Below are 16,319 nucleotides of genomic sequence, written 5' to 3'. Positions count from 1 at the left end.
TTTATTCAACTTTAGCTAATTTATATTGAAAAAACCACATGTGTACCATATTAGACAGCACAGGTTAGATCATCAATACTCAGCTGTTTACTGAAAACACAAATTCTTGGGTACCATGTAAGATACACTAAAATCAGAATCTCTGAGGTAAGCTCAGCTATGGGCATTTTTAACCAGGAAGTTCCTGTGCTTATTGATATTTGAGAACCAATATCCTACCAGGCATTTGTGTCAGCCTTCTAAAAGTCCCTACCTGTGCCCACTAATGCCTGATGCTTTCACCTCGTCCTCAGGTTCATCCCAACTTAGCATGTTTAATAGCCTCAGCCTTACTGTCGGCCTTGCCTTCAAACCTGAGACCCAGTGGCTCAGGATGGTTGCAAAGCTTCCACAACCCACCCCCACCCCCTCCGCCTGCATTCCAAGATTCCTTGAAGACCAACTTTAAGGGCACTTGTGACAGGTAAAGTCTACACACCTGACTAACACTGCCCTGAGCACAGTACTCCCAAATTCATATGCTGTTTGTCCTCCTCTTCCTGTATTTTTGTCTAGTCCAAAGAAATAGGCATTTGCCTTGGTGTCTGCCTTCTTAAGCCTCCTGTCCTCACCTTAATCCCCTCAGTTCTAGGGCTAGTTCCCATTCCTCTGCCTCAGATGGATCCTCATCTCCATAATCTCCCTCCATGGTCAGGATGTGTGAAAAGCTCTCATGACCTCTACCCTTCTGACTTTCAAATTAACTCACCTAGAAGAGTGACCAATTTATCCATCAATTTGGTAAATTTTTGAAATACTGAGCGTTGGATTCCCAGTTCTCTGTAGCTGAGTCCATTTCTCCAAGCTTCACATCTCTTCCCCTCCCAACTGATCCCGTTACCCAGGTCCCAGCATGCTATACTCCTGAGTGCACCTGAGATAAATATGTTTAATGTAATTATGAAAGCCAGAGGTAAAACTAAACAATTATTTCCATGACCGTAAATTCAATGTCTATTAAGGTTTTCAGGTACATGCCTCCCCATCACCATTCCCCAACTGCCACCACCCATACACACACAGACACACACCATACAACATTTACACTGATGTAACACTTCAAAAATAATTTCCCATGTATTGTCACATTTGACTGACAGAGTATATAGATTATTACACTAATGGTCCCACATAAACGAAGCCCCTACCCTCAGCATCGTTCCTTCTTTCATTGACCCTGGGCTTGGCCACGTGACTTACTTTGGCTAACAAGATATCAGCAAATATGACACAAGGAGAGCATAGGTAAACACTTGCACATTGGGATTTGCCTTCTTGAAATCACTGTCATTGTCATGTAAGAAATTTTGTCTCCACTGCAGAAGCAGCCACACAAAGAACTGACGTATTCTGCTGACAGTCCCAGTTGACTGCCATATGAGAGTAAGGCCAGCTTGGATCATCCAATTCCAGTCAAACCCCCAGATCACTGTGTCTATATAAGGGGCCCCAGGAAGGACCAACAAAAGAACTACCCAGCTGAATCCAGCCCAAATGTAAGCAAATAAATTATTGTGTGTTAAGCCACCAAGTTTTGAGATTGTTTATTACTTAGCACCGGATAACTTATATACAAAATGACTCTGAGACATAGTATTATTATTCCTATCCATGAGTTAGGAATGTGAAGTTCAGAGATATTAGGAAATTTATCCAAGGTTCTAGAAATAGAAAGCAGCAAAAAGAGGCCCAGAACTTCAGATCTGTCCCCAGGTTCAGCACTTCTGCACTACACTAGGCTGCATTTACACAACCTCCACTCAACTAGTAAAAGGTCACTGATAATCCTAGTCCTCCCAGATCCTATTTGCTGACCTAGTTACCGACCTCCAGCACCCCTTTATTGAGAAAGAGTCTCCTGCCAGCTCCTTCCTGGCCTGCTAGTGAGTTCACCTTGTTACTTTCTTTCTGCAAAAACTAAAGCCAGGAATCATTTTCAGTGAATCAATTGAATAAGCTAGTAGAAACATAAAAAGACCTATTTTATATGAAAAATTAATATTCTGGTTTGCATCTTGATTTAGAACATCATAATGGAGAAAAATGGGAAAAACTTACATGGTCTGGAGGAAAACAATAAGAATTATCAAAGGATTAAGAGAAGTTAATCATTAGTCAAAAATAGATTTTAGAATTGAAGTTCTTATTCATAGAAAATGTTATGGTTTATGTTAATTCCTGAGGAATGAAATTGATTCAAATGACAAAATTGTGAACACATGCTAGAAAACTGGATAAAAAATTTAAATGGAAATTTCGGATAAAATAGAAGGAATAAGGCTCTGCCAAATGTACAGTGAAAAATCTCATCTTTTAAGATATTTGTATAGGAATTATCAAAAGAGAAAGAAGATGCGAACAGGTTATCCTTTATTTCTTCCCCCAATTTTTTAATCACATCATCATAACCATTGGGATAATTCACAGAGTTTATTCTAAATGAAGCAAATGACTTGTGAAAGTCCCTGCTTCTCAGCTAGAGGTATGTTTGCTATGAACAAAAAGCAACTTAACCAGTCTTGCAAGTTTTTTATTTGAGAGCCCAAAACAATTTTAAAACTAAAATCTTCATATTAAATGTTATTTTGCAGGTGGCAGTTAAACAGTAAGAAAGCATCTGGCATAAATTAAGTGAACAGATCACCAAATCATTTGGAAAACAAGTAAGTCTTAGTGCAGTGATCTAAAGTCATTATGAAAACTGACTTGTCCACAGAGTTTGAATGACAGAATAGATAAAACACATGAACTCATACACAAGCTTTCTCTGAACAAATTAATTGGCTTTCCTGCAGCCCTCCATCCATGCCAAAGAGAGCAATCACACAAGTGAATCAAGCAGCCATGCATAGCCTTGCTCAGTGTTTGTTTCAGGAGAACTTGTGTGCCCACGTAATTTCACGCTAGGAAGGAAAACAGCATGGGATAGTGGGAGGATGCTGCAGCCTTTAACCCATCACTTGACCTCTGTGTGGCTCACTGTTCTTATCTCTACAAGGTGGGTAGAAAAACCCGTGCTTCCTACTTCACAGAGGTGTAAGCATAAAAGATGTAAACAGACTTTGAAAAAGTTAAAACAGCTGTGTAAATACAAGGTACTTTATACTTGAAGAAGAGTATAAAAAGGCAGAATCTGTGATGTAGCAGCAGCAATTCTACCACCCAGCCACAAGGCTGCTGGTGATGTCTCACATGAAAGCAAAGGCATTTTAAAACACAAAGACTTAACAGAGAGCAGAAATGAAAAGACATGCTGTTTGCAAAAATGATTGTGTTTAGTCTGGGGTCTTCACATAAGAAAATAATATTTTGAGAAATTGCCATGTTAAATTTAAGCTGCTCTTGGGTGACTTCAAACTATGAAATTTGCACGTAGCCCATGAGTAACTCTGTCCTAGAAGAATTCCTTGAACTCTCTTTCATGACAATAATCTTGCAAAATTTAATTTAACTCCATTTACAAAGACTTAGGCACGGCTCTCTGCTCCTCCTGTTCGAGAGTCAGCCGCATCTTCTTTTGCATCGCCAGCGCATCCCTGAGACACCATGGGGAAGGTGAAGGTCGGAGTCAACGGATTTGGTCGTATTGGGCGCCTGGTCACCAGGGCTGCTTTTAACTCTGGTAAAGTGGATATTGTTGCCATCAATGACCCCTTCATTGATCTCAACTACATGGTTTACATGTTCCAGTACGATTCCACCCACGGCAAGTTCCATGGCACCATGAAGGCTGAGAACGGGAAGCTTGTCATCAATGGAAGCCCCATCACCATCTTCCAGGAGCGAGATCCCTCCAAAATCAAGTGGGGCGATGCTGGCGCTGAGTACGTCGTGGAGTCCACTGGCGTCTTCACCACCACGGAGAAGGCTGGGGCTCATTTGCAGGGGGGAGCCAAAAGAGTCATCATCTCCGCCCCCTCTGCGGACGCCCCCATGTTCGTCATGGGTGTGAACCATGAGAAGTACGACAACAGCCTCAAGATCGTCAGCAACGCCTCCTGCACCACCAACTGCTTAGCACCCCTGGCCAAGGTCATCCATGACAACTTTGGTATCGTGGAAGGACTCATGACCACAGTCCATGCCATCACTGCCACCCAGAAGACTGTGGATGGCCCCTCCGGGAAACTGTGGCGTGATGGCCGCGGTGCTCTCCAGAACATCATCCCTGCCTCTACTGGCGCTGCCAAGGCTGTGGGCAAGGTCATCCCTGAGCTGAACGGGAAGCTCACTGGCATGGCCTTCTGTGTCCCCACTGCCAACGTGTCAGTGGTGGACCTGACCTGCCGTCTGGAAAAACCTGCCAAATATGATGACATCAAGAAGGTGGTGAAGCAGGCGTCGGAGGGCCCCCTCAAGGGCATCCTGGGCTACACTGAGCACCAGGTGGTCTCCTCCGACTTCAACAGCGACACCCACTCTTCCACCTTCGACGCTGGGGCTGGCATTGCCCTCAACGACCACTTCGTCAAGCTCATTTCCTGGTATGACAACGAATTTGGCTACAGCAACAGGGTGGTGGACCTCATGGCCCACATGGCCTCCAAGGAGTAAGACCCCTGGACCACCAGCCCCAGCGAGAGCACAAGAGGAAGAGAGAGGCCCTCACTGCTGGGGAGTCCCTGCCACACTCAGTCCCCCGCCACACTGAATCTCCCCTCACAGTTTCCATGTAGACCCCTTGAAGAGGGGAGGGGCCTAGGGAGCCCCACTTTGTCGTGTACCATCAATAAAATCCCCTGTGCTCAGCCAAAAAAAAAAAAAAACAAAAACAAAAAAAACAAAGACTTAGGCACAAGGTTAACAATAATGAATCAATGATTTTTTTATCCACTTTCTGAATAATGATTCTCTTTCTTCTGCATAGTACAAGGCTTCTAAATCCTGTTTACATATAAGCCACACATTTTTCCCAGCTACTTGGGAGGCTGAGGCAGAGAATTGCTTGAACCTGGGAGGTGGAGGTTGCAGTGAGCCGAGATCACTCCACTGTACTCCAGCCTGGGCAACAGAGTGAGACTCCATTTCAAAAAAAAAAAAAATGACTGGGTACTGCTTTGCTCTTTTTCTTACATATTTATAATATTTGTGTTTGCTATAGTTATTATTAATCCTACAGTTATTACTAACCCTAGCCCTAACCCCATCAAAAGTATTATCAGACATTTCACATTCTGATTGTCAATTGCTAACTAGTAATTAGTAAAGTTTTCCCCAGTATAATTTCAAATTGGTGTCTGGACTTCTATTTCCATCAGTGTGATGAATAAAGTACCTGCTTGGTCCTCCTGCAGAAAACAAATCAAAATACTGGGTACAATACAATAAAAAGATTTTAATACATTACTTACCTGGCTAATTAGTAAAGGGACCTTGATGAAAGTAGACCCGAAGAGGTAATCAGAGAAATAAAGCCATCTTGGGCCTTGTGGACCATTTTTCAAACTGACTGTACTTCACCTTTGTGTTTTCCATCTCTATAAAGCTATAGAATGGAGAAAACAAAACCCAACATTCACTCAAGGTCCCCCTTTATAAAACTAAGACTGCAAACGGTCACACTTCCATCATAACAGTGAAGCAGAAAAACATTCTGCCACCCAACACACCAAAAGCAAGATTGCCTAATTAAAAATTTAGCACTGGAAAGAGCAGGACTCATCCCTAAAAATACTAACCATAAGTCAGTCTTCATGCAGTTTTGCATGCCAAATTCACACTTCTTGGCCAAGAAATCTCAAGCCAAGAAGTCAGTTAAAGTTGTCCTGGACTGGTAGTTTTCCAGGTTCCTGGCAGAAACAAATTCAATCCTCTTTGGAGTATTAGTTTTATCACAGTCTGAAAGAATTCATGCAAAAATAAGTTCACAAAAATATGAGGCCACAGTAAACACTGTATTTGTTCTTATGCTGCTAATAAAGACATACCTCATACTGGGTAATTTATAAAGAAAAGAGGCTTAATGGACTCATAGTTCCATATTGCTGGGGAAGCCTCACAATCATGGCAGAAGAGCAAGGATGTCTACATGGCAGCAGGCAAGATGAGAGCACGTGCAAGGGAACTCCTCTCTATAAAACCATCAGATCTCATGAGACTTATTCACTATCATGAGCAGCATGGCAAAGACCCACTCCCATGATTTAACTACCTCCCCTCAGGTCCCTCCCACAATACCTGGGAATTGTGAGAGCTACAATTCAAGATTAGATTTGGGTGGGGCACCGCCAAACCATATCTGTACACACACACACAGAGAGAGAGAGAGAGAGAGAGTACAGTGTGAAGAGCAAAAGCCAATAGAACAGATCTTTTTAAAAATTTCTAAAAGGCTTTATGTCTAAATAAATTTAAAAGTGATTTAAAATATAAGGAAAGGGAAAGACACCATAGAAATGAAGCAGATTTAAAATATATATATATAATTCTAAAAATTTAAAAATACAATAAAGAAAGCTTAAAACTCAATAGACAGATTAGAAAAGCTGACATGTGAATTTGAAAGATAGATCCAAATAAATTATCCAGAATGCAGCATAGAATGATCATGATAGAAATGATAAAACAGAGATCGAAAGAGACGTCAAACCAGAGCTCTAAAAGGACAAGAGAGAAAAAGGATAAGTGAAATAATATTTGGATTGATGGTTACTGCAAATTTTTCAGAAATAATAGAACACTTCTCCACAGATTGAAGAAGCCCAGTGAATTCTAAGCTTAATAATAAAAAGAAACTCATGGCTAAACACATCACAGGGAATCTGTAAATAAAAAAGACAAAAGAAATATCTGAAAAACAGCCAGAGAGAAAAGACAACTAAACTTCAGCTGAAGGACAAAGACAGACACAATGAAAGCCAGAAGAAAGCAAAGCAGTATATTCAAAGGGCTGAGGGAAAAAAAATTTTTTTTAAATTATTTTAAACACCTTTCAAAAAGTAGGACAAGGAAAGCTATATTTAAACAAAAATATCCTAATAGACTGCTATAAATAGATACTCAGTAAGGGAAATTCTAAGGAATATATTTTATGCAGAAGGAAATTGATCCCAGATGAAAGAACTAAGATGCAAAAAGAAATGATCAATAAAGAAAACAGTAAGTATATAGATAAAACTAAATAAACATTGAGATAAATATATAGCTAAAATAAATATAGAGAAAAATAACAATATTATTATCTGGTGGGATTAAAATAAAGATAAAATAAACCTAAAATGCATGACAAAAATAGTACATTTCAGGAATGGAATAGAGTTCACGCATTTTAAGATAATTGTATTGCTAGAAAAGAGGGTGACAATATGACTGACTTTAGCACTTGAGAAGCCAAATATATATGCTAAAATGTCTAGCATGACAATTAAAAGAATAGAAACAAAGTATATAACTTCTAAATTAGTAAAAGAGGAACATAGAATGAGAAAAACAAATACTCAATCCAAGAGAATCCAAGGAAAAAAATGAAAAAGAAACAGAAAAGGTAGGACAAATAAAAAGCCCATGATAAGATGGTAGAAATAAATCCAAACATATTTATAACTACAAAAACAAATGTAAATGGATGAGATATGTAAGTGGAAGAAACATATTTTTTCAACTGTATTTTTAAAACCTGAATAGATTGTTTAAAAAATTTAAAGGATTTTTTTACATATTTACGAAATAAATGGATATCTACAAGATATCCACAAAAGGAATAGCATGTACCCTTCATAAATATTAAGAACATGAAAGAAAGACTGAGCAAATGTTCCTGGTCAAAGAGACTAAAGAAATATGACAAGTAAATGTAATACCAAGTCCTAAATTGGATCCTAGACCAGAAAAATATTTTTCCTTTGAAATACAGGCTACTAGAGAGCCAATGGTGATATTTAGACAAAGTTTGAATATTAGGTAATAGTACTAGATCAGTGTATATTTCCTGATAGTGCCTCACCATGCCATAAGAAGCATGTACCCTTTCTAGTCTCCTGATCCAAGAAGGGTGAGGGACATGCAGAGTACAGTTGCCCCAGTACAGCCACATGTATACAGAGAGGCTGAGCTGCCCCTGCTGCCACAGCCTGAAACAAAACCACCTAGCTTAGATCAGTCAGCACCTTGATGACTCAAGATTCCTGCGAATAAATACAGATGCACATGACATTGAGATTCGGGGTTGTCTATTTTGCTGCAATAAGTAACTGATACAATGACAAAGTTAGATTATTGCAGGAAGAAAATTTATTTTAACCTTAGAAAAATTAATTGGTCTGATTGTGGTGGCTCAGGCCTGTAATCCTGGCACTTTGGGAGGCAGAGGCGGGCGGATTGCCTGAGCTCAGGAGTTCGAGACCAGCCTGGGCAATATGGCAAAACCCTGTCTCTACTTAAAAAAAAACAACAACGAAAAATTAGCCAGGCATGGTGGCACACACCTGTAGTCCCAGTTACTCAGGAGGCCAAGGCACAAGAATTACTTGAACCTGGAGGTTGCAGTGAGCCAAGATCGCACCACTGCACTCCAGCCTGGGTGACATAGCAAGACTCCATCAAAAAAAAAAATCTATTGGTATAATTTACTATATGATTAGAGTAAAAGAAACAATGTGAACATCTCAGTAAGTACCGAAAAATATCATTCGATAACATTTAACATTCATTTGTGATGGTTAAAAAAATTAGGACTAGCAGAGCTTGCTCCAACAGATGTGTACCTATTATGAAACTATAGCAAATCAGATTGATATGGTTTGGCTGTGTTCCCACACAGCCAAATTTCATCTTGAATTGTAGCTCCCATAATTCCCACGTGTTGTGGGAGGGATCTGGTGGGAGATAATTGAATCATGGGGGCAGTTTTCCCCATACTGTTCTGGTGGTAGTGAATAAGTCTCACAAGATCTGATGGTTTTATAAGAGGAAACCACTTTCTGTTGATTCTCATTCTCTCTTGTCTGCCACTACATAAGATGTGCCTTCCGTCATGAGTGTAAGGCCTCCCCAGTCACATGCAACTGTGAGTCCATTAAACCTCTTTTTCTTTATAAATGATCCAGTCTCAGGTATGTCTTTATCAGCAGTGTAAAAATGGACTAATACAAAAATGATGTAGTATTTGCACAGAAATAGCCAAATAGAAAAAATGAGAGAGTCTAGAAAAGGATACACTAATATATAGACAATTTATAATGAAGAGAGGTAGTATGGCAGTTTAATTAGGAAAAGACAAGTAGGTCTTCAATAAATGGGACAGTAAGTTATTCAAATGAAAAATATTAAGTTGCACCTCTATATCACATGATATATAAGAATCAATTCCAGATGGATTAAAGATCTAAATGTGGTAAGGAAAAAACCCATAACATCATACAAGTAACAAAGGAGAATATATTTATGATCTCAGGATAAAGAAGTATTTCTTAAACAAGACATAAAAAGCAGAAACTGTAACAATAGAGACTAATAAATCATACTACATTAAATAAGAACTCCTGTTCACGAAAGACACCATAAAAAATAAAAGCAGCCACAGAGCAGGAAAAGATATTTGCATCATCAGCGAAGGACTAGTATCCAGAATATACAAAGCACTATAGTTGACAGGAAGAATAATGAAATTAAGCAAAATTCCAACTAGCAATATGAAGAATAATAGCTTTTGATTTTATTAGAACTGTGGAATTGCTGAACTCAGTGCTCTTTAGAGATCATCATGCTAACTACCCAATCTCTTTATTTCACAGCTGAGCACGCCAAGACCCAAGGAGCCCAGAGCAGACTGCACAGCATGCCCTGTGCCCCAACTGCACTGCTTCCTCTTCTGAATCTCTGCATCCCCAAGTCTGGTTCAGTTTTGAGTTTCAGGCGTGGTCTCATCCCTTTGGCACTTCTTTATTCCAACCAAAAGTTCTCAGCTTCAAAAAGAAGATGAGCGTGTTCAATGATGAGAAAGTCTGTTTGATGGTAATCTGTAAATTTGCCACATAAAGCATAAACCTTACCATATAAAGCTTAAAGGAACACCCACTGAATTCCAACTGCTGAAGGTTGTCCTGCCCTTTCCTTATGGTCTCCAAAGACAAGCTTGTTTTATGTCACAAAAATCTCCCCTTTTTATGGGCCAGATTCAATTTGTCACTACTTGGATATTGAACACTTCTTGCAAATTAAAGAGAAAGTCACCTCAGGCAACTTTCAAATAGAGGCTTATTGGGGACTTGATGATACTGCAAATCATTAAAGAACTTAGGTTCTGTACCCCTGCCCTCACTGATCAAATAGAGGCCACTGCTTTGAAGCCAGCAAGGACCCATGGGACTGACCTAATGCTTTTTGCCTTCAGCTTCTGAAGCTTATCACATTACTAATGTTTGAGTCTCTAATCCAGCTGGCTAGTTTAATCATCTTGAAGTAAAATAATACTATTAACATTGTTAGAAATGATTTATTTTTCTCTGTGCTGTTACCCTCTGCTTGATTCATTCATTTTATTTATAATTTTGCAATTACAAGTTTTCTTCTCAGAATCCTTCTCTTTCCCATTGTTAAAAGTAAAGACTATATCATCCTCTTTCTTTTATAATCTGTTGCTATGGAAATAGGGATTAATGATCCAGGCATAATAAAGAAAGAAAAAAGGTATTCTCTAAAAGAAAATTTGTTTCCAAATATAATCCCTTTTAGTTAAGCTGTCATATAAAATTATGCAATTATTGGTTGAGCACAGTGCAACTAGAAAGGTGCTAGGTCCTAATCAAAACAGAGAAGATAAAGACTATGAAATTGTATTTTAGCTAAGGAAATAAGACACATGACACAATGTACAAGCAGTATGTTACTGTTCATATGTAATTTGGGTATAAAAATTTGTGTTTGAGATCATAAAAGCAGTAAAAAAAAAAAAATCAAAGTATACAAACAAAAACAGATGGGCTTGATATGAACAACCACTGGAATAAGATTTAAAGCCAAAATCAGGAATTTTAATTTCATAACTAGAAGTTAGGATTGGAGAGAAAGTGTAACATGATCAGCATGCTGCCCAAGAAAGATGACTTCATTTGTTCATTTGGTGAACATTTTCTGAAGGCACAGTAGGCTTTGTGTCCTGGGCTAAGCATGAGGGCATGGGACAATAGAAACTGTCAATCAAATAATGAAATAATAGAACTGACAATGAAATAATGTTGTCTTGAGTCATCTTCCCTAGAAGCAGAGCCTGAGACAGGAATTTGGGTATACATGGCTATTAAGGCAGTACTCTAAGAGAGAGAGAATAAGGAAAATGGAATACGGCAGGGGAAGTAAGTAAGTGGTATCTGCAGGTGTCTGGCTTCACTGTATCCCACAGAGAGCTCTAGAGCATGAACATTCTCCCAGTTAGTTCCCACGTTGAAGCAAAGGGAAAAGCCTTTTGAACTCTTCTATCAGCCAGCAACTGGCTGGAGCCTGCCCCTAGGGGAAATAGGTGAATAATTTACCAAATGAGTTAGCTCTCACTGCGATTCTTTAGAGGGGCAAGAGTGAGTCAATGCTCACAACAGTTGAAGGATGGATGACCTAGGGTGGTAAAGGGGATCTGACTGGGGCACCAGCAGTGTATAAAATGTCTTCAAATTATTAAGACAGGTTACTTTGAACTCAGAATCCTATACCTAGCCCTCAAGCCCATCTCTGAAAGAACTACTGGAGGGCACTACTGTGGCAACAAGATACATGAATGTGAGAAAGAGGACTGTATGGCGTAAAAGAAAAAATGATGAAAAAGAAATGTGAAAAATTTCTAGTGAAGTCCAATAATGCATAATGCAGAATGCAAGAAAAATTGGGGAACTAAAATCCCAGATGATTACAATATGGCAGATGGTGGTCAAAGATGGGAAAGAGAAAAATCAAAGTGTCCTAACATTAGTAGCAGTGTATCTGGTGAGAAAGCAATAAATACAGATTAATTCTGGACTAATATGCTGTGGTGCTGTCCAATATGGTTGTTATGGCATGAATTGTGTCCCCACAAAATTCCTATGTTGAAGTCCTAACTCTCTACATCTCAGAATGTGAGCGATTTGGAGACAGGACCTTTAAAAGGCTGATTATGTTAAAACGAGGCCCTTAGGATAAGCCCTGATCTAATCTGACTGATGTCCTCAGAAGAAGAGATTAAGACTCACAAGGAGATATCAGGGAATGCAAGCACACAGAGGAAAGACCATGTGAGGACGCGCGAGAAGGAGGCATCTGCAAGGCAGGTAGAGAGGCTTCAGAAGAAACCAGACCTGCTGACACCTTGATCTTGGACTTCCAGTCTCCAGAACTGTGAGAAAACTAATTTCTGGTGTTTAAGCCATCCAGTCTATAGTATTTTGTTATGGTAGCCCAAGAAAATTAATACAACAGTAGTCAGTGGCTACATGTGGCTATTTAATTTACATTAATTAAAATTAAATAAAGGTAAAACTTCAGTTTCTCCCTCATATTAGCCACACATCAAGTACTTAATAGCCACATGTAGCTAGTGGTTACCGTATAAGACAGTGTCAGAGATATAGAACATTTTCATCATTGCAGAAATTTCTATTGGACAATGTTGCTCCTCTAGAGGCAGGTTGAAGGCAATTTTTGTTTAAATATATGGGATAAAAATTTTAAAGATAATGATTAAGAAAATAAAGATATCTACAATCCCAGCACTTTGGGGGGCTAAGGTGGGTGGACTGCTTGAGACCAGGAGTTTGAGATCAGCCTGGGAAACATGGTGAAACTCCATCTCTACAAAAAATACAAAAAATTAGCTGGGCATGGTAGCACATGCCTGTTGTCCCACCTACTCTGGAAGCTGAGGTGGGAGTATCACTTGAGCCCTGGAGGTCAGGCTGCAATAAGCCAGGATCACACCACTGCATTCCAGCCTGGGCAACAGAGTGCAATCCAGAGAGAGAGAAAGGAAGATGGGAGGGAGGGAAGGAGGGAAAATATATCATAACCAAAAAAGGCTTATTGCAGGAATGCAAAGATGATTCAACATTAAGAAATCTCATTAACAAAGGAGAAAATATCAGGATTTCCCCATTTTAATAATAATTAACATTCAAAATGCATTGCGAATATAGCAACCTTTTCAACCTAAAAATCACATTCTACATTTAAAAAAACTTTTTATAAGGTAGGAATGGAAAGAAAATTTTGTTTCTGGATAGAAGCTAAATAACTATCAGAAACACATAAATCACTTCAGATGGTGAAATATTGGAGGCATTCTAATTGAACAGGACAAAGAAAACATATCAAATAAGAGTTCTTGGGTTGCAAGCAACAGAAATCAATTCTAATTTAATCCCCCAAAAAGGAGGACTTATTGGAAAGCTTTTAGAAAGCTCACAAAATCAACCAGAAGGCTGGAGAAAAGGTTCAAAAACAGACACGGAATTACTTGGTTTCTGGAAATAATAAATTCTAGTTTTTCTTGCTTGCTTACACATGAGTTACTTTCTTCAAAACTCAAAGTCCTAGGACAGTAACTCCAACTGACTAAGCTTAGATCATGGGCCTTCCCTTTGGATGTGCAGAACCACTGATGGAAAAGGTTTTATGAAGGAAAAGTCCAAGATCCCTTCCTTCCATGATAGGAAAACAGGGTCCCCTGGATCTACCTTTCTTCAATGACTGCCTACAATAGAGGAGAGATAATTTCACAAAAATAATCAATCAATTGGTCGAAGCACTGTAGGATGCTGGGATACAAACAAACAAACAAAAATTCTTGCACAACTTCGTAGCCTGTCTCATAAGGCAAAAAAAAGGGGGGGGGGAAGGGTAGAGAGAGAAAGAAAAAGGAAATAAGTGGTAAATATCTCAAGAGAATAAATTAAACATTCATTATTTGAAGATAATAGTCAAGTTGGAAATTCTAATAGAATAAACTGAAAATTATTAACATATTCATAATTAGCACAAGCACACTAAAGTGGCTGAATCCAAAATCAAACCAAAAAAATCAATAAATTTCTTATATACCAGCAATTACCAAGTAGAAAATGTAATGGGAAAAAAACCCATTTACAGAAACAGCAAAACCTAGGCAATACTCAGAAACAATCTTTTTTCTTTTTTTTTTTATTATACTTTAAGTTCTAGGGTACATGTGCACAACGTGCAGATTTGTTACAAATGTATACATGTGCCATGTTGGTGTGCTGCACCCATTAACACGTCATTTACATTAGGTATATCTCCTAATGCTATCCCTTCCCCCTCCGCCTTCCCCACAATAGGACCCGGTGTGTGATGTTCCCCTTCCTGTGTCCAAGTGATCTCATTGTTCAATTCCCACCTATGAGTGAGAACATGCAGTGTTTGGTTTTCTGTTCTTGCGATAGTTTGCTGAGAATGATGGTTTCCAGCTGCATCCATGTCCCTACAAAGGACATGAACTCATCCTTTTTTATGGCTGCATAGTATTCCATGGTGTAGATGTGCCACATTTTCTTAATCCACTCTGTTACTGATGGACATTTGAGTTGATTCCAAGTCTTTGCTATTGTGAATAGTGCTGCAATAAACATATGTGTGCATGTGTCTTTACAGCAGCATGACATAATCCTTTGGGTATATCCTCAGTAATGGGATGGCTAGGTCAAATGGTATTTCTAGTCCTAGATCCTTGAGGAATCGCCACACTATTTTCCACAATGGTTGAACTAGTTTACAGTCCCACCAACAGTGTAAAAGTGTTCCCATTTCTCCACCTCCTCTCCAGCACTGGTTGTTTCCCGATTTTTTTAATGATTGCCATTCTAACTGGTGTGAGATGGTATCTCATTGTGGTTTTGATTTGCATTTCTCTGGTGGCGAGTGATGATGAGCGTTTTTTTTTTTTGTTTTTTTTTTTTTTTTTTTTGAGACGGAGTCTTGCTCTGTCGCCCAGGCTGGAGTGCAGTGGCCGGATCTCAGCTCACTGCAAGCTCCGCCTCCCGGGTTCACGCCATTCTCCTGCCTCAGCCTCCCGAGTAGCTGGGACTACAGGCGCCCGCCAGGTCGCCCGGCTAGTTTTTTGTATTTTTAGTAGAGACGGGGTTTCACCATGTTAGCCAGGATGGTCTCGATCTCCTGACCTCGTGATCCGCCCGTCTCGGCCTCCCAAAGTGCTGGGATTACAGGCTTGAGCCACCGCGCCCGGCCGATGATGAGCATTTTTTCATGTGTCTGTTGGCTGTAAGAATGTCTTCTTTTGAGAAGACATATCCTTTGCCCACTTTTTGATGGGGTTGTTTTTTTCTTGTAAATTTGATTGAGTTCTTTATAGGTTCTGGATATTAGCCCTTTGTCAGATGAGGTAGATTGCAAACATTTTCTCCCATTCTGTAGGTTGCCAGTTCACTTTGATGGTAGTTTCTTTTGCTGTGCAGAAGCTCTTTAGTTTAGTTAGATCCCATTTGTCAATTTTGGCTTTTGTTGCCGTTGCTTTTGGTGTTTTAGATACGAAATCCTTGCCCGTGCCTATGTCCTGAATGGTATTACCTAGGTTTTCTTCTAGGGTTTTTTATAGTTTTAGGTCTAACATTTAAGTCTCTAATCCATCTTGAATTAATTTTCATATAAGGAGTAAGGAAAGGATCCAGTTTCAGCTTTCTACTTACGGCTAGCCAATTTTCCCAGCACCATTTATTAAATAGGGAATCCCTTCCCTATTTCTTGTTTTTGTCAGGTTTGTCAAAAATCAGATGGCTGTAGATGTGTGGTATTATTTCTGAGGGCTCTGTTCCATTCCATTGGTCTATATCTCTGTTTTGGTACCAGTACCATGCTGTTTTGGTTACTGTAGCCTTGTAGTATAGTTTGAAGTCAGGTAGCGTGATGCCTCCAGCTTTGTTCTTTTGGCTTAGGATTGTCGTGGCAATGCAGGGTCTTTTTTGGTTCCATATGAACTTTAAAGCAGTTTTTTCCAATTCTGTGAAGAAACTCATTGGTAGCTTAATGGGGATGGCATTGAATCTATAAATTACCTTGGGCAGTGTGGCCATTTTCACAATATTGATTCTTCCTATCCATGAGCATGGTATGTTCTTCCATTTGTTTGTGTCCTCTTTGATTTCATTGAGCAGTGTTTTGTAGTTCTCCTTGAAGAGGTCCTTTACATCCCTTGTAAGTTGGATTCCTAGGTATTTTATTCTCTTTGAAGCTATTGTGAATGGGAGTTCATTCATGATTTGGCTCTCTGTTTGTGTGTTACTGGTGTATAAGAATGCTTGTGATTTTTGCACATTAATTTTGTATCCTGAGACTTTGCTGAAGTT

The 16,319-nt window shown here is 39.3% G+C and overlaps 1 pseudogene across 1 annotated transcript; it reads left to right on the top strand.

The window, feature by feature from the left end:
* The first annotated feature begins 3,517 nt into the window (after positions 1–3,517).
* On the top strand, positions 3,518–4,805 carry LOC115898266 (annotated as a pseudogene). Its single transcript, XR_004057967.1, has one exon. The product of XR_004057967.1 is annotated as a glyceraldehyde-3-phosphate dehydrogenase pseudogene (transcript).
* Positions 4,806–16,319: the final 11,514 nt, after the last annotated feature.

The sequence above is a fragment of the Rhinopithecus roxellana genome, chromosome 6, assembly GCF_007565055.1.
Source record: "Rhinopithecus roxellana isolate Shanxi Qingling chromosome 6, ASM756505v1, whole genome shotgun sequence".
Lineage (NCBI taxonomy): Eukaryota > Metazoa > Chordata > Mammalia > Primates > Cercopithecidae > Rhinopithecus > Rhinopithecus roxellana.
The sequence above is the reverse complement of the archived record's forward strand: the minus strand, read 5'-3'. Positions and strand labels throughout refer to the sequence as shown.